At 50.3% G+C, this 27,261-nt stretch overlaps 1 protein-coding gene across 3 annotated transcripts in view; it reads right to left on the bottom strand.

Annotated features, from left to right (window-relative positions):
• The window catches only part of FGF1 (fibroblast growth factor 1), a 466,028-nt gene that overhangs the window by 267,278 nt on the left and 171,489 nt on the right, over positions 1-27,261 (bottom strand). For 2 of the 3 annotated variants that reach the window (XM_078653065.1, XM_078653064.1), the window contains one exon: positions 18,489-18,628. The exons of the other annotated variant lie outside the window; for it this stretch is intronic. The gene's annotated coding sequence lies outside the window, so the exon portion shown is untranslated. The remainder of the gene's footprint in view (positions 1-18,488; positions 18,629-27,261) is intronic. 3 annotated transcript variants of the gene reach the window in all.

The following is a 27,261-nucleotide window of genomic DNA, read 5'->3' as shown; positions in this document are numbered from 1 at the left end:
AGAGCGCCCAACACCGCCATTGAGCGAGAACGACACCCAGGGCCACACATAAGTGATATGATCACGAAACTGAATGGTGCCACAATATTCTCAAAACTTGACCTGAATAAAGGGTACCACCAGTTAGAGCTTCATGAACAATCACGATATATCACAACGTTTACCACGCATCAAGGCCTGTTCCGTTACAAACGCCTAAACTTCGGCATTTCATCAGCTGCCGAAATCTTCCAGGAAACTATCCGAAGGATCATTCAAGGGATCCCGAACGCATTCAACTACAGTGACGACCTACTAGTTTTTGGCAAGGATCAGGTTGAGCACGACACTGCCCTGGACAGAGTATGCCATGCCTTATTGAAGGCCAATCTGACGCTGAATGCCGACAAGTGCGAGGTCCACAAAAACACCCTCAAATTCTATGGACACACATTCTCAAGTGAAGGTATGACGCCAGACCCCGACAAAGTAGCAGCGCTTGCTGACACTCCGACACCCCGAGACGTGAGTGATCTCCGCTCCTTCCTGGGAATGGCGAGCTACTGCGCGCGCTACATTCGGGACTACGCCACCATCAGTTACCCGCTCCGAGAACTAACACGTCAAGGCCAACCCTTTGAGTGGTCACAAGCATGTGCACGAGCCTTCACGGAAATTAAACAAGCTGTTGGCTCTGCCATCAACCTAGCATACTTCGACACGAATAAGAGGACAGAGATCACTGTCGACGCCAGTCCGGTGGGCCTGGGCGCCATTCTGGCTCAATATCGTGAACACTCTGACCAGCGCCACATCATTGCATACGCCAGTCGCAGTCTCACGGACACGGAAAAAGCATACTCCCAGCCAGAGAAAGAAAGCCTGGCCGTAGTATGGGCGTGTGAACACTTTCATCTATTCGTGTACGGAAAACACTTCACCATCATCACTGACCATCAAGCCCTACTCACCATATTTGGCAATCCTAACGCCAAGATGCCACCTCGCATCGAGCGGTGGGGTTTGCGACTCCAAGACTACGTGTATACGATCGTCCACAAACCAGGCAAGGCCGAGAACCCAGCGGACTATATGTCTCGACACCCCCTGCCGAGTGTCACGACTGCTCAATCGCTAGCCGACGACTATATTCATTTCGTCATTGATGCTGCGTGCCCTCCTGCAGTTCCCCTGGAGGCCATCCAAGAAGCATCCGCCTCAGACCCACTGATTCAAGCAGTAAAGACCCACGTACGCGCCAACTCCTGGCGACATGCCAAGAACACAGCTCCTGATTCGGAAATACACCTCCGTGACCTTACGGCGTTTCAACGCGTTCATGATGAACTGTCCATCAGTGACAATGGCCTTCTCCTGAGAGGGGGGAGGATTGTGATCCCGCACAAGTTACGCCAAGGAATTGTCAACCTAGCCCACGAAGGCCACAGAGGCATGAACGCCACAAAGAAGACCTTGAGAGAACGAGTCTGGTTTCCCTCTCTTGATCTAATGGTAGAGACAACCCTAAAGGACTGCATGACTTGTCAACTAGTGAGCCGCGAAGAACCCCCAGCGCCACTTCAAATGTCCGAACTTCCAGATGGGGTGTGGCAACAAATCGTGGTTGACTTCTTTGGACCACTACAATCTGGACAGTACATCATGGTTGCCATGGATGAGTATTCGAGATTTCCTTTCGCACACATGATACCATCTACCAGAGCAACAGCCGTCATTCCCATACTGGATGACATCTTCGCAGCATGGGGCGTGCCCTCAAGAGTCAAGTCCGACAACGGACCCCCGTTCAATGGCCATGAGTTCGCAGATTTCGCGAAACATCTTGACTTTAAACTTCAAAAAATCACCCCACTACGGCCACAAGCCAACGGCATGGTGGAGCGATTCATGGGGACACTAAAGAGAGCCATCCAACAAGCGGAGGTGACACGCAGAGACGTCCAGCAAACCTTAAATGAAGTACTGAGGGCATACCGGACCACCCCCCACAACACCACGAATCAGTGCCCGGCCACAATAATGCTGGGGAGAACACCCAGAACAAGAGTACCCACAATAGGCACAACGGCTCAAACACGGACCATCACTGTTGACCACGACACGCTGGTTGACATGGACAGAAAGAAGAAGCAGAAGATGAAGATGTATGCAGATCACCGCCGACATGCCAAAGACACCGACATCCGTGAAGGAGACTGGGTCATAGTAAGAAGTGACCGGCGAACGAAAGCAGACAGCCGATACCTGAATCTTCCCCTACAGGTTTGCAAGAGGAAAGGGACCATGATTACAGCCAAAGCTGATCATAAGCAAATAACGAGGAACATATCCCATTTCAAGAGACACAACCCTGTGAACAGGCAAGAAACGTCCTCAGGTCAAACTTCAAGTGACCCCGCCAGTCAAAGCGATAGCAATGATGTCCACTACCATCAAACTCCAAGAACAACCAGTGGCCCTGATCGACGCAGCCAAACGCCAGACCGAGAGGCTCGCCCCAGACGTCAGGTGAGGAAACCTCGGCGACTCGTCGAAGAAATGTAGCATCATTTCTTTGTACAAAAGGGGGAGATGTCGTGTTGTCACGCCTGACCACACGGAGACAGGTCAGGCAAGGAGGAAGCGGAAAGGGAGAGACAGGAAAAGGAGGAGCCAGTTAGACTGTAAGCCAGTAACTGCCTGGCAGGGAATAAAGAAGGTTACCGTGCTTGAGCTCTGCGTCCTGTGTTTATTTGGGCGGGCTGCAGCGCGACAGCATCCACCACCAAAAACTCATGCCGGCCCAGATCACATTGTCCCTCCATGCTACGCCACTGCATACATCTCCCTTGTTTCCCTAACTGGGGAGAGAGAAGCTCCTGTACCTTTCTTCTTCCTCCACAGTCTACTATTTTGTTTCCATATTTCTTGCTTTTTCAGTTCCTTAACCCCATTCTCTCCCCTTCTTGCTCAGCCCATGTTTTTATTATTTAAACGTGTCCCCTACTCCTACGTACCCCCACCTTTACCTATACTCCCATACCCTATCTCCACCTCTGCGTAAAACACCTACCTATACCTTAATAATTTTAGCACTGACTACCCAAGTAACCATGCACCACCCTATACCCTTGTACCTCTATCACTAGCTATACCCTAGTAACTCTATCCCTTGCCTGCACAGTTGCACCTTTGCCCCTACTGAAAACCTAGTACCTCTGTGCCTATTTGTACCCTTGCATCTATACCACTACCTGTACCCCTCAATATACCAAAGTGCCAGAAACCCTGCATATACCATGGCGCACATACCTTTACCTATTCCCTAGCAACTTTATCCCTCCCTAAAACCGTGTGCCTCTGCCATACCTTTAACAGAACACCTCAATCCAGGTATGTACCTTAGTATCACTCAATTACATTCTTTATTCGGCACAAATACTGGTACCATAAAAGGTCATAAAATGTTTCACAAATAAATATAACATTTAAAAGCAATAAAAATTAAAACAGTCAAAACCTTTCTAAAAATATGTGTACCAATACAATGCTTTTCCTAAGATGTACCCTACCTAAAACCTCGTGTCTCTGTCAGGTTCATAACAGAACACTTCAACCAAGGTTTGTACCCTAGTATCTCTACCCCCTACCTTTTATAGCCATCTTTATACCAATCCGTATCCCTGCCTATTCCTGAGTGTTTCTGTTTCTCTCTATACCCTATAAGATGATTCTCCTTTCCCTGTGCTGTAACTTGCCCGCTTTTTTACCCACCTGCATCTTGTATGTTAAGTGCAATTATTTGTTTGTATAGGACAATCCCACTATTTAAGTGGTCCTGATAAGGGTCGTTTTCTCATGAAGTATCCCATTTCCCTGTTACCATTTTGTCTCAAATCTTTCATTAAAACTTATTTATTAATTTACGAAATTCACCAGTCTTGGTTGGCGTTCTTCATTTTTAGGTTTCTCTAAAATGAGATATCGTTTCCTCGGTGGGTAGGTATTGCATCATAACGACGTACCTCTGAGAAATGTTTGCTGCAAAACACGAAGAGCAAAACTGTCATTTTGCCTGATTGCTGAACATTGTATTCCCTTAGTTAGGCGCGCTGTTGTGAACAATCAAAAGACATCCGGAGAGCAGCAGACAGACATGGAAAACGTTACACATTTATTATTCAATCTACTGAAGTTCTATTTTAAAGCCACTAGATGGCACTCTAGGCTAAATCTTCAAAATGCACTACGTAAAAGCATATAGCACAAAGCGGCAAAGGCAGGGTAGGGTGAGTGCCACGTTTAAACTACGGAATTAATGCTCACAAGGTAGTTTAATTGTATTTGATTTGCGTGTCAATAGCGCTTCATACCTCTGTGATTCGTCGAAGCATCATCTGGTTCAGGATTTCAATTTAACCCGTTCCGTGCTCGAACCACTCCGTCATGAGCACAGCGCGCCCGTGGCTCGTGAGTGAGTGAGTGGTTCCGTCACGAGCATGGCGGCCCCATGCGCCCCCCCCCCCCAGCGCCGCAGCGGAATTACTGCCGCGGCCAAGGGGTTAAAGGGTGTAACCCCATGGAAGCTGATGACGTAACCACTCCGTCACCAGCCACGGGTGGACTGTGCTAATGACAGAGTGGTTCCGTCACGGCCCGGCCGCCGCGCCTGTGCGGGATTAATTTTGCGTCTGCGCGGCGCGTTCTATTAGGCGGGCGGGGCTGTGACGGAACCACTCTGTCACAAGCATAGCGTGCCCGTGGCTGGTGACGGAGTGGTTACATCACCAGCATGGCAGCGCCGCGCGCCCCCCCTCCCCCCAGCACCGCGGCAAAATTACCGCCACGGCCAAGGGGTTAAACAGCAGCGGCTCCTCTGCTATGGTGGCGAGGATGTGGTCGGGTGGCTGGACTGCTGACTTTGGTGCTAGAAACCAGGGTTCGAGCCTCGGGGTCGCGTCCACATCCTCAAATCACTTAATCTCCCCGTGCCTGAATGTGTAATGTAAATACGGTGCTCATGTAAAGCGCTCCAATACCTTCGGCTTGAGTCTGCGCTATATAAATATGCAACAAAAAATAAAAGAGGAGCAGTGTCCCACCTGCCAGCAACCGAAAAATAAAATGATAATCAACTCTTGCTGATTTTCGTTTTATTTTTCTCTCTGAGCCAGGGTGGTGACAGGCTGGAAGGGGAGTGGGGGGTAATCGGATATTAATTTGTAAAAAAAATAAGTGCTGGGGCTCTCATCGGGGGCAGGTTGCACTACCCTATTTCTCCTGTTGGCGCCACCTAAAACAGAACCAACTACTAACCATGAAAGTGTGGGTAAGGTATGGCGTAATGGCCAGAGCTGCCGATTTCCGAGCTGGGGAACCAGGTTCAAGTCTCCGCGTAGCCTCAACATCCAGTGATTCTGGGCAAATCACTTAATCTCCTCGTGCCTCCCATAAATGAATGTGTGCTTAACTGGTGCTCATCAAAAGTGCTGGTGTTGATTAAGTGCAGGTGCGTAGCAGTGGAAAGCACCGGCTCAAATAAGCACTAGGGGTTCTGCCTTCACTGCGCATGTGGGTTTGGCCGGCCGTCTTAGTCCGGTCAAACCCACATGTGTAGGGATTCTCTCTCCAACTCCAGCTGCGTTGCCAGGTTGGAGAGTGCAGGCACAGGCTCCCAGTCTGTGTGGGAACGCAAATCCCAATCAGCAGCATGAAAGCAGCGTCAGGATTTGCCGCAGTGCACTCTGGGAGCCTGTGCCCGGAGAAGCAAGGAGCGCAATGTGGCGAGCAGGTAAGTGCTTTTTTTTGGGTCTTTTTTGTCTCCCCGCCCACAATTCTCTACCTTCCCCTGTCCCCATTGACCCCCCTGATATTGAACAGACTCGGCTTCCACAAGAATCTAACAGACAGGTGGGCTTCTGTCTGTGAAAGAAAGAGGCTTTGCGTGGAGTCCAGCAACAGGCGGGATGAGACACACACCTCTTGAACCATGACCGGCGACCGCTACTTTAAACAAGCATTTGCAATGCAATAGGTCTCGCAGCATTCAAGTTTGAGTTATTGGCATTGTATATGACAATGTGTTGCATGAATTCTTTTCCAAACTCTGTATTGGCTGGTGGTGTTTGTGCCCGGTGAAAGCGTGCACTGACGGATGGTGGTGTTTGTGCCCGGTGAAAGCGTGCACGAACAACTTATGGCGTCTGTGCCTGGTGAAAGTGTGCACTGACGGCTGGTGGTGTTTGTGCCTGGTGAAAGGGTGCACTGGTGGCTGGTGGTGTTTGTGCCCGGTGAAAGCGTGCACTGACGGCTGTTGGTGTTTGTGCCTGGTGAAAGGGTGCACTGGCGGCTGTTGGTGTTTGTGCCCGGTGAAAGCGTGCACTGACGGCTGGTGGTGTTTGTGCCTGGTGAAAGCGTGCACTGATGACTTATGGTGTCTGTGCCTGTTGAAAGTGTGTACTGACGGCCGGTGGTGGGTATGCCTGATGAAACCATGTACTGATGGCTAGTGGTGTGTGTGTGCCTGTTGAAAGTGTGCACTGATGGCTGATGGTGTGTGTGCATGGTGGAAAAGCGTGCACTGACATGTTTAGAAGTAAAGTGCGCCATACTGCGATTGCTACAATAGTTAATTGTGGATGTGCTAACCATTGATGCGTGCACTGATGGCTGGTGGTGTGTGTGTGCTTGTAGAAAATGTGCACTGATGGCTAATGGTGTGTGTGCCTGGTGGAAGTGTGCACTGCCAGCTAGTGGCGTGTGTGCCCGGTGAAAGCGTGCATTGACGGCTGATGGGGTGTGCCTGGTGAAAGTGTGCACTGACGGTTGGTGGTGTGTGTGTGCGCCTGGTGAAAGCGTGCACCGACGTCTGGTTCTGTGTGCGTGTGGTGGAAGCGTGCATTGATCGCTGGTGTTGTTTAAATAGCAACATACTTGGGTCCAGCATAAAGAGCACTCTTTTTAAACAGGCATTAAGAGTGAGACAGCACACAATGATCCAATGGTAATTACTAGTTGAAGGCAAATCGCATATAGAACATTAGGAACACTGCAATTCTTTACATTGATTCAGACGGTCCTTGCTGCATTCAGGACATTATCAAAAATCAGTGTGTTTCGTGAGAAGTAATACCTTACATCCTAAACAGCTGTTTTAACAGAATGTTCCCGACTTTAAAAAGAGAGATGACTAAAACATTGGCAGGGAGGCAGCATCCTGAATTTAGGTTGTATGAATGTTACTTTATTGTTTGACTGAAAGAAAAAAGCTCAACTATAATAAACTCCTAGCCAACGCTGCAACACCATTCTGCCAGCTAAGCAAGCCGAGTAAGAAGGGATGTGCGGACTTCACCCGAAGGTGTCAGAGCGAATTCACAATAGAAACAGAACTGATACATGAGAACATTACTAGTGAACAAAATACAAAGGCAAACGTTACATTACATGAGGCAAAAGTGACAATGATAACAAACCGTGCCTTACACAGTGTGTAAGGCACTTTTTGTTATCTTAGTCTAAGCCCGCCTGATTCTATGAAATGGCGGCGGGACGCGGGACAGGCCTTTATCCTTTTCTTTCACTTTCCGTTCCGCACTTCCGCCGCCGCGTATGCGCGTGCCGCGTGCGTGGGGGGCGTGGGCAGCAGGGCTGGCTGCTGCTGAGTGGTGGTGAGCAATGCCAGGCAGCCCCAGGGCACGCACAACATCATGCGGGCCAATAAGCAGTAAGCCCCTGTGCGTGGCATATGGGGCGCGGCAGGCGGCGCGCATAGCCAAAGAAGAAGACAAGAGAAGAACAACGAAAACTACGAACTTAACTGCCTTCCAAGTCCAAGACAAAGCAGCCAGGCGGCCAGGCCCGCCCACGCTGAGCTGCCCTGTCCGATTTCCGAATCCGAGTCCGAAGACCAAAGTAAGTCACTCAGAGTCTGTCACTCCGTCTCCGTCACCGACCGGCGGGGCAGGGCTGCTGCTGGCTGCCTGCCTCCAGGCCTGCTGCGTGCACTAATTAGTTGCTTTCCTGTCGCGCATTTGCCTGCTTCTTATTTATGTCCCAACTTGTCACTCGTGTTTGTCCCTCCTATAGAACATGCTTTCTCGCTTCTGTACTTCTTTGCTCCCGGGGCCGCACTCAGTGTTGCTCTCTCTTCTTGCCTGTGTGCCGCTTCCCTCCATATTGGGTTCGCCCTTGCACTCAACCAGCCCCCCAACCCCTGTTGCTTCCTCGCCTGCTCCATTTGCCCTCGGCTGCTGCTGAAGCAAGCAAGCAGGCAAGCCTATATTATAATAGTTACAGTGCGCAACGCACGCCAGGGACGGATGGTAACGGGCCCCGGCCTATAAACATTAATTATGGTGCCGTGGTGCGCACGCCCTACCGGCCTGGCCTGAGCCTTTTTAAAATTAATTAAATAGTTGGTAGTGGTACGCACTGGAGCCGGGCCGGGTCTTCATAATTAAAATGGTGCACGGGAGTGGCGGCGCGCAGAGTAGTGCTATTTTTATTTTGTATAGTGGTCATTTTCCTGCAGTTTTGCTCTTTTAGACTACTGTAAATAAAATGCGCTTTTATCAGCCAACGTAACGGTGTTCAATGCATTGGTCTTGTTAAGATGAATAGCTAAAATACTAGATTGTTATTCCATCATGTTTTTAAATGTTCAGCATCACATGCTTACTTTCGTGAGCTTTCTATGTACTTATGACATATGCATCATCGTTATAGTTGCTTCAGTCAAGGAAAAAATGCGTGTCTCTGCATCAGATGTTTGGTGATTAGCAGCTGTCCTAAGCAGGTGTTACAAAAGGAACCTTACATTATTAATCTAGTATGTTTGCACTCCGGAATTTTTCAAGCTAGCTCAGTTGGTTGATGCACCTGTTACAATGATGCAACTGCAACCTAATGGCCACTAGTTTGGAATCAAAGCAAGTTCGGCTCAGCATTTCATCCTTCTCATGCTGAGAAGATGAGCACCATGCCTCGAAATTGTTTGAACACCTTCTGGGGCCTAATCCATTTTTAAAATAAAACGTGTTCTAGCATCACTTCGTAATGGACATACACAGGTGATATTCACGTGGCTCCTTGCTCGTAGTGGGGAGTAGAATCAGGCCAAGCCCCTCTCCTGTGATAACAAAAACAACACTCGCAGGCAACAAAATACACATAAATGAGAGAGCTGGACCAAAAGCAGCAGAGTGCGGATCATCCTTCTCTTGCTCTGTCAGGGTAAGCTGCTGTCTGCTGAGCTACAAATGGGATCACATCTGAAAAGAACCCACCCGAGAGAGGAAGTGTAAACAAACACAGCGCGGTGTAATTTAGATTGATTATTGCAGTGGATTCTCGTGGATCGAAGCGCTCTCTTGTAGTGGGCTCAGGTGCACCAATTATCCCTAGACACCTGCGACTGACCTCTGTCTTTTGGGGTCATGAGACGATGAGAGAGAGGCAATGTGACCTGTCATCACTCAAAGATCTCTAAGCAGTTGCAAGACCTGGCATCCTTGACGTGTTTTCCTCTGTCTTTTTGCTCTACCACCTGTATTTTTGATGTTATGCTGGACTTCTTTTTTGCTGTTTTATGTACTCCGTACACTTTACCACTGCTAATCAGTGCTCAAGTGCAAATGCTACCTCTGTCATTTTTAATTCTGCTGGGTTCTCCATAATTTGCATATTTGATTTACTGGTAAGTCCCTAGTAAAGTGCACTGTGTGTGCCCAAGGCCTGTAAATCAAATGCATCTAGTGCGCCTGCAGCAGTGATTGTGCCAACCATATAAGCACCCCTGTAAACGTGTCTCCAGCCTACCATTGCAGTGCCTTTGAGTACAGTTTTAAACTGCCAAGTCGACCTGGCAAGTGCAGTCTCTTGCCAGGCCCTAAGCCTCCCTTTTACTACATGTTGGACACCCCTAAGGTAGGCCCAAGACACTCCCAGGGGCAGGGTGCAGTGTATGTTAAAGGTGGGACATGTGTAGGTATGTATTACATGTCATGATAGTGAAATACTGCTAATTTCGTTCTTCACTATTGTCAGGACTAGCTCGCCAATAGGATATTATTGGAGCTGCCTTGTATGTTTGCTGACTGGGAACACATTTTAAACCTAGATTGAGGACAGATTCCTCATCCCTTGTCAATACTTTCGTGGATAAATTGACTACTGTCGATGGTGGGATTTCTATTATTTGTAAAAGTTTCTGCGCGCGGGGCGCTGTAGAGTGCGGGGCGCTGTAGAGTGCGGGGCGCTGCGTTGCACTGTAGAGTGCGGGACGCTGCGGTGCGCTGTAGAGTGCGGGGCGCTGTAGAGTGCGGGGCACTGCGGGGCGCTGTAGAGTGCGGGGCGCTGTAGAGTGCAGGGCGCTGTAGAGTGCGCTGTAGAGTGCGGGGCGCTGTAGAGTGCGGGGCGCTGTAGAGTGCGGGGCGCTGTAGAGTGCGTGGCGCTGTAGAGTGCGGGGCGCTGCGGGGCGCTGTAGAGCGCGGGGCGCTGTAGAGTGCATGGCGCTGCGGGGCGCTGAGAGCGTGGTGCGCTGTAGAGTGTGTGCGCTGTAGAGCGCAGGGCGCTGTAGAGTGCGGGGCGCTGTAGAGTATGGGGCGCTGCGGTGCGCTGTAGAGTGCGGTGAGCTGCGGGGCGCTGTAGAGTGCGGGGCGCTGTAGAGTGCGGGGCGCTGTAGAGTGCGGGGCGCTGTAGAGTGCGGGGCGCTGTAGAGTGCAGGGCGCTGCGGGGCGCTGTAGAGTGCAGGGCGCTGCGGGGCGCTGTAGAGTGCAGGGCGCTGCGTGGCGCTGTGGAGTGCGTGGCGCTGTAGAATGCGGGGCGCTGTAGAGTGCGGGCGCTGTAGAGTGCGGGGCGCTGTAGAGTGCGGGGCGCAGTGCGTGGCGCTGTGGAGTGCGTGGCGCTGTAGAGTGCGGGGCGCTGTAGAGTGCGGGGCGCTGTAGAGTGCGTGGCGCTGTAGAGTGCGGGGCGCTGTAGAGTGCGGGCGCTGTAGAGTGCGGGGCGCTGTAGAGTGCGGGGCGCTGTAGAGTGCGGGGCGCTGTAGAGTGCGGGGCGCTGTAGAGTGTGGGGCGCTGTAGAGTGTGGGGCGCTGTAGAGTGTGGGGCGCTGTAGAGTGCGGGGCGCTGTAGAGTGCGGGGCGCTGTAGAGTGCGGGGCGCTGTAGAGTGCGCTGTAGAGTGCGGTGCGCTGTAGAGTGCGCTGTAGAGTGCGGTGCGCTGTAGAGTGCGGTGCGCTGTAGAGTGCGGGGCGCTGTAGAGTGCGGGCGCTGTGGGGCGCTGTAGAGTGCAGGGCGCTGCAGAGCGTGGGGCGCTGTAGAGTGCGGGGCGCTGTAGAGTGCTGTAGAGTGCATTGCGCTGTAGAGCGCGTTGCGCTGTAGAGCGCGTTGCGCTGTAGAGTGCGGGGCGCTGTAGAGTATGGGGCGCTGCGGTGCGCTGTAGAGTGCGCTGCGGTGCGCTGCGGGCGCTGTAGAGTGCAGTGCGCTGTAGAGCACGGTGTAGAGTGCGGAGCGCTGTAGAGTGTGGAGCGCTGTAGAGTGCGGGGTGCTGTAGAGTGCGGGGCGCTGTAGAGTGCGGGGCGCTGTAGAGTGCGGGGCGCTGTAGAGCGCTGTCGAGTGCGGGGCGCTGTAGAATGCGGGGCGCTGTCGAGTGCGAGGCGCTGTAGAGTGCGGGGCGCTGTAGAGTGCGGGGCGCTGTAGAGTGCGGGGCGCTGTAGAGTGCGGGGCGCTGTAGAGTGCGGGGCGCTGCGGGGCGCTGCGGGGCGCTGTAGAGTGCGGGGCGCTGTCGAGCCCGGGGCGCTGTAGAGTGCAGGGCGCTGCGGGGCGCTGTAGAGTGCGGGGCGCTGTAGAGTGCGGGGCGCTGTAGAGTGCGGTGCGCTGTAGAGTGCGGGGCGCTGTAGAGTGCGGGGCGCTGTAGAGTGCGGGGCGCTGTAGAGTGCGGGGCGCTGTAGAATGCGGGGCGCTGCAGGGCGCTGTAGAGTGCAGGGCGATGTAGAGTGCGGGGCGCTGTAGAGTGCTGTAGAGTGCGTTGCGCTGTAGAGTGTGTTGCGCTGTAGAGCGCGTTGCCCTGTAGAGTGCGGGGCGCTGTAGAGTATGGGGCGCTGTGGTGCGCTGTAGGCTGCGGTGCGGGCGCTGTAGAGTGCAGTGCGCTGTAGAGCGCGGTGTAGAGTGCGGAGCGCTGTAGAGTGCGGGGCGCTGTAGAGTGCGGGGCGCTGTAGAGTGCGGGGCGCTGTAGAGTGCGGGGCGCTGTAGAGCGCTGTCGAGTGCGGGGCGCTGTAGAATGCGGGGCGCTGTAGAGTGCGGGGCGCTGTAGAGTGCGGGGCGCTGTAGAGTGCGGGGCGCTGTAGAGTGTGGGGCGCTGTAGAGCACGGGGCGTTGTAGAGCGCGGGGCGCTGTCGAGCCCGGGGCGCTGTAGAGTGCAGGGCGCTGCGGGGCGCTGTAGTGCGTGGGGCGCTGTAGAGCGCGGGGCGCTGTAGAGTGCGGGGTGCTGTAGAGTGCTCCACTCTGCACTCTGAAGCTCCACTCTGAAGCTCAGCTCCACTCCGAAGCTCCACTCCGAATCTGCACTCTGAATCTGCACTCTGAATCTGCACTCTGAATCTCCACTCTGAAGCTCCACTCTGAAGCTCCACTCTGAAGCTCCACTCTGAAGCTCCACTCTGAAGCTCCACTCTGAAGCTCCACTCTGAAGCTCCACTCTCCACTCTGAATCTCCACTCTGAATCTCCACTCTCCACTCTGAAGCTCCACTCTGAAGCTCCACTCTGAAGCTCCACTCCACTCTGAAGCTCCACTCCGAATCTGCACTCTGCACTCCGAAGCTCCACTCTGAAGCTCCACTCTGAAGCTCCACTCTGAAGCTCCACTCTGAAGCTCCACTCTGAAGCTCCACTCTGAAGCTCCACTCTGCACTCCGAAGCTCCACTCTGAAGCTCCACTCTGAAGCTCCACTCTGAAGCTCCACTCTGAAGCTCCACTCTGAAGCTCCACTCTGAAGCTCCACTCTGAAGCTCCACTCTGCACTCTGAAGCTCCGCTCTGAAGCTCCACTCTGAAGCTCCGCTCTGAAGCTCCACTCTGAAGCTCCACTCTGAAGCTCCACTCTGAAGCTCCACTCTGAAGCTCCACTCTGAAGCTCCACTCTGAAGCTCCACTCTGCACTCTGAAGCTCCACTCTGAAGCTCCACTCTGCACTCTGAAGCTCCACTCTGAAGCTCCACTCTGCACTCTGAAGCTCCACTCTGAAGCTCAGCTCCACTCCGAAGCTCCACTCCGAATCTGCACTCTGAATCTGCACTCTGAATCTGCACTCTGAAGCTCCACTCTGAAGCTCCACTCTGAAGCTCCACTCTGAAGCTCCACTCTGAAGCTCCACTCTGAAGCTCCACTCTGAAGCTCCACTCTGAAGCTCCACTCTGAAGCTCCACTCTGAAGCTCCACTCTGAAGCTCCACTCTCCACTCTGAATCTCCACTCTGAATCTCCACTCTCCACTCTGAAGCTCCACTCTGAAGCTCCACTCTGAAGCTCCACTCCACTCTGAAGCTCCACTCCGAATCTGCACTCTGCACTCCGAAGCTCCACTCTGAAGCTCCACTCTGAAGCTCCACTCTGAAGCTCCACTCTGAAGCTCCACTCTGAAGCTCCACTCTGAAGCTCCACTCTGCACTCCGAAGCTCCACTCTGAAGCTCCACTCTGAAGCTCCACTCTGAAGCTCCACTCTGAAGCTCCACTCTGAAGCTCCACTCTGAAGCTCCACTCTGCACTCTGAAGCTCCACTCTGAAGCTCCACTCTGCACTCTGAAGCTCCACTCTGAAGCTCCACTCTGCACTCTGAAGCTCCACTCTGAAGCTCCACTCTGCACTCTGAAGCTCCACTCTGAAGCTCCACTCTGCACTCTGAAGCTCCACTCTGAAGCTCCACTCTGAAGCTCCACTCTGAAGCTCCACTCTGAAGCTCCACTCTGAAGCTCCACTCTGAAGCTCCACTCTGCACTCTGAAGCTCCACTCTGAAGCTCCACTCTGAAGCTCCACTCTGAAGCTCCACTCTGAAGCTCCACTCTGAAGCTCCACTCTGAAGCTCCACTCTGCACTCCGAAGCTCCACTCTGAAGCTCCACTCTGAAGCTCCACTCTGAAGCTCCACTCTGAAGCTCCACTCTGAAGCTCCACTCTGCACTCTGAAGCTCCACTCTGAAGCTCCACTCTGCACTCTGAAGCTCCACTCTGAAGCTCCACTCTGCACTCTGAAGCTCCACTCTGAAGCTCCACTCTGCACTCTGAAGCTCCACTCTGAAGCTCCACTCTGCACTCTGAAGCTCCACTCTGAAGCTCCACTCTGAAGCTCCACTCTGAAGCTCCACTCTGAAGCTCCACTCTGAAGCTCCACTCTGAAGCTCCACTCTGCACTCTGAAGCTCCACTCTGAAGCTCCACTCTGAAGCTCCACTCTGAAGCTCCACTCTGAAGCTCCACTCTGAAGCTCCACTCTGAAGCTCCACTCTGCACTCTGAAGCTCCACTCTGCACTCTGAAGCTCCACTCTGAAGCTCCACTCTGAAGCTCCACTCTGAAGCTCCACTCTGAAGCTCCACTCTGAAGCTCCACTCTGAAGCTCCACTCTGAAGCTCCACTCTGCACTCTGAAGCTCCACTCTGAAGCTCCACTCTGAAGCTCCACTCTGAAGCTCCACTCTGAAGCTCCACTCTGAAGCTCCACTCTGAAGCTCCACTCTGAAGCTCCACTCTGCACTCTGAAGCTCCACTCTGAAGCTCCACTCTGAAGCTCCACTCTGAAGCTCCACTCTGAAGCTCCACTCTGAAGCTCCACTCTGAAGCTCCACTCTGAAGCTCCACTCTGCACTCTGAAGCTCCACTCTGAAGCTCCACTCTGAAGCTCCACTCTGCACTCTGAAGCTCCACTCTGAAGCTCCACTCTGCACTCTGAAGCTCCACTCGGAAGCTCCACTCGGAAGCTCCACTCGGAAGCTCCACTCGGAAGCTCCACTCGGAAGCTCCACTCGGAAGGGGCAAAGATCGGAGCATCACGGAACTAAAACAAATATAAACAAGGGCTGTGAGTTACTCTGCGCATGCGCGGGGGCAAGCCTGTTCATTCCAAGCCAGCCTCAGCCAGCCTCGGGAAAAACGAAAGTAATAAAAAAGCGAAACTGACACTGCCACTGCAGACAATGCTGCGCGCTCCCGAGGTGAAATCCGGCACTGAAAACGCTCGTAACACTTTGGTGTCCACTCTCCTAAAAACGGATCACATTAGTTGTCGAGCTGACAGCATTCATGCTTCGCATGAATGCTAACGTCAGCTCGACCTAAAAAAGGTCCCCCGAAGGAGTTCCAGAGATGGTGAGCCAGCAGAGCCACAGTAACATGTCATCTGAGGGTGAGATAGAAACGTAGTCCAGCCGTCCCTTTTTTCACGTTCTTGGCCATTATCACTAGGCAGCTGGGAAGAATAAAATGGTCTATCGGCCCCATACGTGAAGGGGCTCCCCCTTAAACTGGGAGAGGGCTGGGGCCTCATGGATGCCCAGGAAGTGGTACTACAAGCAGAAGGAAGTCATGTCACTGCCTCACACATCTCTTGGAACTCCTCAACAGGAATATAATGACTTTCCGGAGAGGGGGGGTGGGGGAGGGAAGTGGAAAGGTTGTTGTAACAGAAAGCAGAAGGCAGATTAAAAGCAATGACAGGAAGAGGGTAGCCAACTGGACCGCTGTTGAAGGCAGGAGATGTTTGATTTGTGACAGGAACTTTCAGGTGCAGCGTGGCATCTTGATCCCTCCAGACCCCTTCCAGCAAGATCTAGGGGCAGATTTATAAAGATTTCACCCAACAAAGGGCAGCAAGCAAAGCTGCTGTGCTGCACTGAGTGAATGGGAGAGAGCTGAAGAGCGCCTTATCTACTAAGAGAAGGTGCTCTTCCAGGAGCGGCCGGCCCGGATCGGGGGTGGTAGGAGCATGGGAAGGGTGTGGGGTTGGGGTAAGGGGATGTAAAAATAAAAAATAAACATACCCCTCGCTGCGCCTCCCCTCAGTCGTACCATTGTCATCTCTCCTGGCCAGTGTTCCAGGAACAAGATGCACTCAGGCTGAGGCAACCCTGAGTCAACCACAAAGTTGCAAGGCAGCATTGTAATTGGTCTGAACGCTGTGGTTCGACACTCAGCCAGGGAATGGGAGCCTGGGCATATTCTCCCTGGGTGGAGAACATGCAAAGTGTGCATGAATGATTGGCCGGCCCGAGACGGCCGACCAAACATTCATGCACATTTAGGGGAGTGCAAACCACTCTTACCCTGCTCTGTCAGCAGATCAGCCCCGCCCCACCCACAAAGCTGCTGCATCAGGGAAAAAATAAAATGATAATAACCTTGAGTTATTATCATTATATTTTTACTTTATTTCACAGCTGCAAAGCAGTGGGGCAACACTCCTCTGCCTTAGCGTAGGACCTGCCACTGTGCTCTTTAGCTCTCCTCCTGCGGTGGCACACCTGAGGCCACCTAGCACCAACGCAGGCACCCTGGCACCCCATTGCAAGCGTGTCTGCAGTACAGGCAGGATTTTCACATCCTAAGAAGCAATTTCCTCTTTTTATGTGAGATGCATAAAGTATCATGCATAGAAGGAATTGACAAGAGAAATAAACATATTTCTCCTTGTTACACCATGGTTGGGGCTGCGTAGCATTTTGGCGCAATCCCAGGTTTACTGATTACAATAAATCAGGGATTGAGACACATTCCATGAGTGGATGCACAGGAATGCCAATACTCCACCCATGGAATGTCTACCACTACGAAAAGGAACACAAATCTCTGCATTGTATTACATTTCTTTGCAAAGTCATGAAGGCAACATAAATCAACCATTGCGTGGCTTTGTAAACCTTACTCAGTCTTTGCGCTGAATTGCACGATGCATGGACAATGCAAAGGCTTAGCAAATCTGGGCTCAAATATCTAACTTGTGTTACTTTTGGATCCAGGGCCAGATTTGCATGCTGTCAGTCCAGTGAATATAAACACTGCTGAGGCCATTAAAAGCTACCTTTACTCCATTAACACATAACACGTCAGTAGGAAGCCTAAAGGAATTAAAAACCAAGTCAAACTTGAAAACAGTGATTTTTTTTTACTAAGGAACGCATTGTAAACAACATGGAGTGATAAATCTTGGCAGTATGGGACAGTTATCTAGTACAGTAGGACAGGTGCCCTGAGCCATTCATCATACTAATACTCTTTCCAGTACAGAGAGCGTCCTTGGAGGACGGAGACCGTAGTACTATCACCCGAGGGCAACATATTACACTCGTGTTCAGCAGGACATGTTTTAAAATGGGTAGTACATCAGGCATGTCTACATGCATGAGAAGGTCACTCACTATACGGCTATTAGGCATTCTTTTGTGGAGTACCCCAAAGGGATAGCTTTATTTTACATCTGTATTTAAAACCACTAGTTTCTTACCTGTGTTATTCTGAAAAAGAAAATATTAATTCACTGAAAGGACAACGGAGACATGAATACCCTCCCTGATGTTGTCTGTGAAACATAAGTAATTAACTACAACACCTGTCATATTGAAAGAGTAACTTTTATTTTGTAGCTGTACTTCTGCAAGGTAGCCGCCAGAGGGGGCCGCAGCATCATCAATATGGGAAAGCACATATGTGCGGTTAGCAAAGATAGCACCATACGCATTTATAAATACATTTAGCATTGCCCACCCCTCTCTCCAAAACAAGCACATCAGCAGAGAGGGATTCCGTTTAGGAATTAACCCCCACATGCATCAAAGGTTTTTGGTATCGCAAACGGTGCGAATCGGAAAATTCGGCCGTTTGCGATTCCAAAATCACTTTTTGCTATGCATGAAAGTTTTAGGACTTTTTTGCACTTCTAAAAAATTCGTTTGCATTTAAGGAATCGCATGTGTGCGATTCCTTAAATGCAATGCATGATTTAAAAAAAAAAGTGAATTCTAAAATAGGAGGTGCAAATTAACACGAGGTTGACCCTCGTGTTAATTTGGAAAATTTTAAAAGAAGCAAAAAAATGCATTTTTTAAACATGCATGTTACAGACACACATGTCCTTAGGACATGTGTGTGTGAAACATGCACTTGAAAATACATTTCAGGGGTGCAGGGGGGGGTCCTTTGGACCCCCCTCTGCACCCTTGCAATGCATCAACAAATTGCGAGTGCAAAAAAAAAGAAATGCAAAACGGCATTGATTCCTATGGGCCTCTAGGCCCATAGGAATCAATGTAATGCCATTCCTTAATTGCGATTCGCAATTAAGGAATGGCAATTTCCGAAAATTAAGAAATCCTAAAAACTTTTAGGATTTCTTGATGCATAGGATTTTGCATTTCCTAAATAGCGATTCCTTAATTTTCGCTATTTAAGAAATGCAAAATCCTAGATTGATGCATGTGGGGGTAAGAGAGTTGCTTACGCATGCGCACGAGTATAAATGTTACTTACGTGAAGTGGCTTCTCTCTCCTCTGAGACGGCTTCAAAGCAGTGGTCGAAGTGGGGAAAAAAAGTAGGGGAACTGTGGGCGGAGAATCAGGGGGCGGGAATAAACGGAGGATTTGATCAGTGGGCGGAATCAGAGGTGTGGCTAGAAAGAGCAAAACATACCCATTTTTAGTTTGGCATTTCACTGACTAGTTACAGCTTACAACGTTATTTAATTCAAATAGTGGAAAGACATGTTTATTTGAGGTTTAATATACAAGTTATTTACATTAAAATACATTTACAACGTGGGGCAGTTTCCAATCATAGAATGTCCCAAATACACTTATAAGTGGAATCATAAGCCATTTGTCTCCGAGCCATGCAGATTCTTTCATCAGCACTTCTACTCCCTTTTGCTAACCATTGCTGAACATAACATTAGGGTTTAAATTCTATGACAGGAGGCCCCACAATTTTTATGAACATTATAGAAGAAAGACGATTGATTGATATTCTGTTCCGCAGTGGTGTGAGCACATCATTCATTACACTAAAGTCCTGTTCACATTCAGCAGTGGAGGTACAAAAGGTGTCTATAATGTGCACTAATTGTTTTAGGGATGCAATTTCTATTTTGTTTGTTCTCTCTGAAATCAATGATGTACTGCCTGGCATCAAATACATGAAACCTGCTACAAAGGTTTTGTAATTCTCCCTCACCATACAAGATGTCTATTGGATGTGGCCAATAAACTGCTTGTAGGAGTTTCATTCTATGTACCAACTCTTTGTATTCTATTTCGTCAATGTTTGTGGTTGTGCATCTAGAAACATTTGATGCATTACTCATTGTCATCCTTTTTTGCAGGTTATTTGCTAAGCTCCTAAAGAACTGTGCCCTATTGATGCTAACACACCTTTTGTTCTGTTGCAGTTCTACACCACCAAACTGCATCCGTTCAGCAGCATTTAATGCAGTTGTAGCAAAGGGCCCAGATGAATCAGGTGAATCAGTGATTGATTCAAACACTAAAGTCTGGATCAGTATTGACGATCAGCCTTGTATATGCAAACTTCGGGATAGGTCACTCAATTCTGTGAGAGCATCATATAATATGCCCATATTTTAAACAAACTCAAGGGAGGTTAACAAACAGTTTAAACTCGCACTGTCTTCAGCTACAACCCAACTCTGCCCCATTATAGACACCTGGATGTGACTCAATTCAAATTATGCACTACCTGAAAAAAAGTAACAACATTCTGGAAAAAGCAAACACTTATAGGGAATGCAGGATTATGTAAAGTGTGCAAAATATAAGCAGGAACGACATGTTACCTTAACGCTTTTACTCTCATTGTTCAGAAATCAATGAGTATTTTTTGTCTCAAACGTTGAGGACATGAATACAGGGCTCCTCCTGTACCCAAGTGTTAAGCAGGGCTCAGAGGCGAAAGGGACTCTTAACGAGAATCTGATCTGACTCGCGGAAACCCACAAGAGCTCCATCCTCATTCATGTCAGCCAGCGAACAAAAAGTAGTAACCCACTTAGCTATGCACATAAAATATTGCTCTTTGATATGCATGATACACGTTCTTTGCAGCAGGCGCGTATTAACCCTCTGCACCACCTTAGATGAGTCAAAACAGCCATTAGACAAAACTCTCCTCCCATCTCTCTCCAGCCGGTACATTGATCACCAGAGTTATCTTGGCACTTTTATTGTTGCCCGAAACCTGCTGAATATACAAGGAACTTTGCAGTGTTTTTAAAACTCCTGCACTGCTACAAAACCGGCCCCCACAAACTAATTTGGCCCCCTACTCTTCCAGTCGCCCTGGGAAATGCCTGATGCCTGGAACTGCCAGTCCAGCCTAGTTACTGTAAAGCCTTTTTTAATGCTATACTGCAGATAGGTAAGCTTATTTGATATGCACGTCACGGATCACTGTTAGTGTAAGACACGGATTCTTCCCGAATATCCTTTGAATTGGGTTCCTGCCTGAATGATACACATGAGCATGTTTGGTACACAAAAGAAGGCCTCTGGGTAGACCTCGGAGGTAAGCACATTAATATTATTTCTCAGGACCCTCACACAGGACCAGTTGCCTGGGACTCTTCACGAGAATCTGATCTGACTCGCGGAAACCCACAAGAGCTCCATCCTCATTCATGTCAGCCAGCGAGCTGCTCAAACATAGTATAGTACATATGCATTCAAGTGTCCTGCAAAGGATACCTTTTGAACTGTCCGGCTTGGCTAACTCTTCTACCCACAAAAAATTTGAGAGAGATCTTGACAGTATAAGGCAAAATTATATTTTCGTTCTGGAAGTGAACAAAAAGCAGTAACCCACTGAGCTATGCACATAAAATATTGCTCTTTGATATGCATTGATACACGTTCTTTGCAGCAGGCGCGTATTAACCCTCTGCACCACCTTAGATGAGTCAAAACAGCCATTAGACAAAACTCTCCTCCCATCTCTCTCCAGCAGGTACATTGATCACCAGAGTTATCTTGGCACTTTTATTGTTGCCCGAAACCTGCTGAATATACAAGGAATTTTTCAGTGTTTTTAAAACTCCTGCACTGCTACAAAACCGGCCCCCACAAACTAATTTGGCCCCCTACTCTTGCAGTCGTCCTGGGAAATGCCTGATGCCTGGAACTGCCAGTCCAGCCTAGTTACTGTAAAGACTTTTTCAATGCAATACTGCAGATAGGTATGCTTATTTGATATACACGTCACGGATCACTGTTAGTGTAAGACACAGATTCTTCCTGAATATCCTTTGAATTGGGTTCCTGCCTGAATGATACACATGAGCATGTTTGGTACACAAAAGAAGGCCTCTGGGTAGACCTCGGTGGTAAGCACATTAATGTTATATCTCAGGACCCTCACACAGGACCACTTGCCTTTTCGACCTTCCTGTACATTTCCTGCCTGTGTTTTACTATGTGTGATCTTTTTGGCAGATGTTTTAAAGTTTGCACCTTTAACATAAACTTTCTAACAAGGAATATAATAACGTTTTTTTTTTAACTTCTAGACAATTTTGTACATTTTTTAGGGCCATGCCATACAGAATAGAAGTAAAGGCAGAATGCAATCATCTGTTCTGCAGTCCTGTGACTTTGAGTCACATTCAAAGCCGGAGATGTTGCTCTTTGCAACCTCATCTACTAGTACACAGAAGCCATAATACTATCGCAATTTCTACCAGTCATCTCTCATATGCAAAGGGGCCAATCGTTGAACAAACTAACCTGCAGTGTAGCTATTGTTTCCAATTCTGGTAATACTGCTACAATGTATATAACAAAGTACACGCACCCGACACAACATGGCAAATTGTATTCAGTGACTGCCATTAGGTGTCAGCACCGGAACTGCCCAATGGCTACTTCCGCTGCGTTCGAAGCCACTGTGTTTATGAGAACAAATTATCAGCTGTGGCGCAAATGGGCAGCATGTTTTGAAGTCCCCCGACTGGACTCGCTCTTACCACAAGCAGCAGACTCGTGAAAGAGACAGCTGGCGACAAGATAGAAGAGGCGGCTTTTATTTATCAATTAAATTTATCTCGCCACGACCGGAATAACCCAACATCAGCCAACCCCACACGGGTGGCCAGGCTGAGAGAGAGCTAGGACCTCCTCAGCCTGTAGCACTGGCACCAGTTCAATGTGTACACTGGGCCTGCCAGAATAATGCGGACTGGCGTTGGTTTCCGCGGGAGTAAATTAGTCCATGAATGCGGGCGTCCACGACAGGTCTGTTGCCATGGCACCGGTTTGCCTCGTAATGAAGGTACTGTGCCTGCTACTTCTAATTGTATTTAACTTGTTATGTCTATGAAAGCGTGCATCGGTGATCCGGATCTGCCTGGGGCCATGTAACTGTGCAGTAACGCAGTCTGTCTCTGTAGTTTTGTGCGAAAGTGAACTAAATTGTTTTGGGCCGGGGTGACTTAGCGCCAGTGAGTGTGGAGCCAGTGGTTTTGCAGGTAGCGGACACCATGGTCAAGCCTGGGCGGTAGGCCGCTCAGCATGTAAAGATTTTTATCAGTGTGAGCTAAAAGTCTTTATGAAATAATACAGCCTCTTTGTTTCCCATTGCTTTTTTCCTTTTTCCCGCCAATTTCATATAGCGCGAATCCGACCCGAAGGTATTGGAGCGCTATAGATGAGTACCAGTTACGTTACACAAGGACAAGGACACATTCATTTTGCTTCATTTTATTCGGTAGAAAGTGTCACTCATAGTCGTTGAAATGTCACTCATAATTACTCAAAATTATGAACATGTCACACATAGCAATCCGAAATCTTGGCAGCTATGCACATGTAATAAAACAACATAAGAAAAAGAGTTGATAAGAAATTCGATGTTTTCCAGTTGTTTAAAAAAACAAAAACAAAAAACAGGTAGTCTTTCCTTTCCCCAACTTACTTGATGTTTATGTAAAAGCGTGGAGTTCAGAGGCCGGCAAGGCTCCTTTTACAGGTCCCAGTGCAGGGAAAAGAGCAGAGCTGTAAAGGAGGGGTAGGGGGACCTCTGGGCAGGCACACAGAACAACTTCCAGGAGAGGGTGGTGCGGCTGGGAAAGCTGTGGGTACATCGACCAGCAGAGGGCCTCTTCTACAGCAGCCGTCGTCCACCAATTGACCACTTTTCGCTGGGTGGAGAGCAGATTTGCAGCAAGCTACAAATTCCTCAATGAAGCCCTTTTTAGGTCGAGGCTTAGCGCAGCGCGCATGGGCTGCCCTAAGTAGAGGGCCTCTTGGAGCTGACCAGCACTTCGCGCACGTGAGAGCAAGCTCGTGCTCAAAGTCCTGATATTCCATTGGCCTTTGTGTGCATCTTTGTAAAAAGACAGCACGCAATTGGCCAAAGAAGTCTTTTTGCCTCACCTTTTTGTCCCAATGTTGACACCCACGGCCTAATACTTGCGGTTACCCGCACGGGCGGCATCTGTTTTGAATTATCGTGCCCAGACAAGGGCATGATAATTGAAAACACATGGGCTGCTTGCTCTCCGAAGTGCGCACGCACCACTCGTGGGCTTTCCTCATCCGTTGCCGCCATCGCCACCCCTGACCCTTTTGCTTGTTTTGCTTCTTGTCCCTGCTTTTTGACTGGAGTTCCGGCGCGGATGTTGGTCCGATGGTAAGTGTGCAGCTTGTGCAGCTCCTGCGAGAGCTTGCCCAGCACACATGTACTCCGGTACAAGCACGCACTGCTTGGACATGCATCTATCCAGCCTGTAGGGACATAAAAAACATGTCCGCATGAGGAAGAGAATGCATGCGCCTGTGCAGTTTTGCAAACTGTGCATAGTTAGTGCTTATTGTTGTTTTTTTAAATAGGACCTCATTCTGTTAAGGAGGGACAGACATGGGACTGGTCTGTCTCTACTCCATCCAGATGCCAGGGGGTGTTTCCATCTCATCCTGGGAGGCAGCTCTTGTATGCACGGGGGCTCCTCCATGCTCAGGTCTCTTTGCACAAAGCTTCCGGTGGGCAGGAGTCTAACGCTTCGACGCCGTCGTGTCTAGGAGCATGCTCTGACCCCCGCCTCCCCCGGGGTCTCTGCCCTGTCTCTCTCGCCCACTCCAGGGCTCTAAACACATCTTGGACGTCAGGGCTTGTTCCAGCCTCTTAAAGCCTTTGATTTGTCTCTGGAAGGAGGCGCCATCTCGGGGGTCCGTGCGGGGCGTATCCTCCTTCGGCAGGAAGTAGGGTGTGCTTCCCCACCCACGGGAAGCACAGCAGGGAGGCCTTGAGCCTGTCAGGCTCTTGTGCTGCCCTCACACGGGGCCTCTGAGCCTCTGTCTGCATCTCTCCTCCTAGCCACTAAAGCTTCCCCCTCCTCCTGTCTCTCTGCCCCACATCTCCCCCTTAGCGCTTCCCCCACCTCCCGTCTCTCTGCCCCCCCAAAGCTCTACCCCACATCTCCCCTTAGCGCTTCCCTCTCCTCCCGTGTCTCTGACACCCCTCCCCCCAAAGCTCTGCCCCACATCTCCCCCTAGAGCTTCCCCCTCCTCCTTTCTCTTTGCCCCCCAAAGCTCTGCCCCACATCTCCCCCTTAGAGCTTCCCTCTCCTCCCGTCTCTCTGCCCCCCCCCAAAGTTCTGCCCCACCTTTCTCCCCTGAGTTTTCAGGGGCAGACGCCTGCCATGTGACTGACATGCCCAGCTCTCCTGACCTTTCACAGGCGCTCACTCCTGCCGTGTGACTGACTCTTTCCAGCTCTCCCGGCCTTCAAAAGGCTCAGACTTGAAGTTTTTCAGAAGGTCATTCTGCCTTATCATGCAGCCAGCTCTGTTAAGTGAGGATGGCCAGGGTAGTAAGGGTGGCTCAGGGGGGCCACTGTGGGCCACAGGTCATGGAGCCAGAATTTAAGCACAGACCTACCCACGTGAGCTCACGACTTCCGGCTTGGCAGAGACACAACCCCTGGACTCCCTGACCAGGAGTCCATGTGCGTGGCACGGCCTGATTGGCACCTACTTTACATTCACAGAGACCCTACACTGCAGAGCGCTGCTCTTTCTTGGCTCTGCCTGGTTGACTCGTGATTTTATCATTAGACTGCGTGTGTTCTTAAGCAGCTCCCTGGTTTCAAACAAGGCTTGGTTGGCTCCTGATGTTATCATTGCCCAGGCATATAGTGAAGGATGGATTGGTTCTGACATGGCCTCGTTGGCTCCTTTTATTGCCATCAGCGTCGGTGTGCTATGAAAAGTTTCATGCTCACTGACATAGCCAGGGTGGCTCCTGATCTTAACAAGAGATCACTGTGTACTGAAGAGTTCTCCTGGTTTCCATCAAGCCCTGGAGGCTCCTGCTTTTATTAAGAGGCTCCCTGGTTTCCCACAGTCCCAGTTGCAGACACTGAGCCGTTCTCCTCGGGGCCAGCACCTCGAAGGTACCCAGGTGGTTTATTGGCGCTGAGTCCTGTACAGCAGGTGAGGTGGCCGGCAGCCCGCGGGGTACCGTGAGGTGAAGGTAGCGTGTCCAAGGAAAGAATGGGCAGATCTCTCTGTACGGGGATGAGCTCAGGGTCCTCTAAGAGGGGCAGAAAAACAAATAACAAGCATTGGCATAGCCAATAGGTCTAGCCTTTGGGACCTTATAAGTATTTAGTTATGCAGCAGGTCCCAAAGGCGAGACCTATTGGTTATGCCAATGCTTGTTTTCTTTTCCAGGTGGCGTCCCTCAGTCTGCATGAGCCCAAAAATAAAGGGCAGAGGAGTTCAAAGGGGGGCCACCAAAGCATCCTAATGTGCCCATTGTATTGGTCACAGTGGGGGCAGGCAGGTAGCCTTGGCAGTAATGATCTGTAAATCACTGCAGCAGCAGGGCCATCAGAGGTAGCCGTTTTTGTGTGCTAACCCAAGACTGATGGCCCTTTCAGTGTTGCTTTGCAGGCCCCTGCGCCCAGTTACAGAGGGGAAGGGGGAGAAGGCCGTGGGCACTGCAGAGGCCTTGCTCGATGTGTACCACACAGGGGACATGGTTGAATGCTAACGCTATAATTTTCAATTAGGAACATTTCTGCCGTCCTGAGATGCTTTTTAAAAAGAAGGAAGTAGGGGAACGAACTGTAATCATTTTTTAAAGTAGGGGCACGCGTGCCCTTCCGATCCCGCCCACTTCTACCACTCCTTCAAAGCCATGAACACTCGTGCCTAGACACTGTCATACCATGGTTGCCCACGTTATGCCAGAAATTACAATGATTAAGACAGGGTATTATGACATGGTGGGCAACATCAAACCAGGAACACCCATAACATGCCAGGATTTTTCCATCGTAAAAACGGAGTCAGCTGCGGGTGTGGGCTCTATAGTGAATGGATGCCCATGATGATATGCTAAGCATTTTAACTTAGTGCCATGGTCAGCCGTATGCCGAGGGTGGGCATCCATGAGCAATTCATGCCCACAAAATGCTAAGAATTACCACCATTATTTCAGAACACGTATGGATGGCTTTGCTTTGCCAGGAATTACTGGAGGTCGGTATCAAGCCGTTGATTCCCATAAATTGCCCAGATTTACCTCCATCATGCCTAGATCAGCATTTTATCTGGACAGATCTCTGACCCACACTAGCGTAGGCAGGTTTCTTGGCAGCGGCGGCCAGCATGGATCGAAGGTAGGGGGACAAGGGCAGGGGCGGGAGAAGGGGGGAGGACAGGGGAAAGCGAACATCAAAAAGTAAAATAAAAAACATACCTTCTCGATACTTCCTCACCTCGTATCTCCTCCGTAGCCCTCCCTCGCTGACCGTAACAACAGGAAGCACAGCAAGGCTACCAGTCAGCCAATCACAACACCACCTTAGCAGCATTGTGATTGGCCTGAGCGCCGTGTTTCGGTGCTCAGACGCTGACTGGGAGCCTGGGCATATTCTCCATGCAGGCTGTAATGCAGCCTGCATGGAGAACATGCAAAGCAAGCAAGACTGTTTTGGGTGACCCGAGAGGGCCGGCCAAGCAGTCAGTGCGCACTTAGGAGGGGACTACCACTTCTCCCCTGCCCCCTCACACAAAGCAGCAGAAGTAGGAGAAAATAAAATTATAATAGCGCAAGTTATTATCATTTAATTCTCTCTTTATTGCACTGCTAAAAAGCAGTTGGGCGATGCCCCTCTGCCTTAGTGAGGGAGCCACCACAGTTTCTTGGGCCTCTCTAGGGGACCGGGGGAAAAGCAGATCCGTTGGGAGAGGGCAGGATCTCAGTTTTGAAGTGGTTGGAGCTGCACATCAGT

The sequence above is a fragment of the Lissotriton helveticus genome, chromosome 7, assembly GCF_964261635.1.
Source record: "Lissotriton helveticus chromosome 7, aLisHel1.1, whole genome shotgun sequence".
NCBI classification, from domain to species: domain Eukaryota; kingdom Metazoa; phylum Chordata; class Amphibia; order Caudata; family Salamandridae; genus Lissotriton; species Lissotriton helveticus.
Note: the sequence above shows the minus strand (reverse complement) of the source record. Positions and strands in the feature narration are given on the sequence as shown.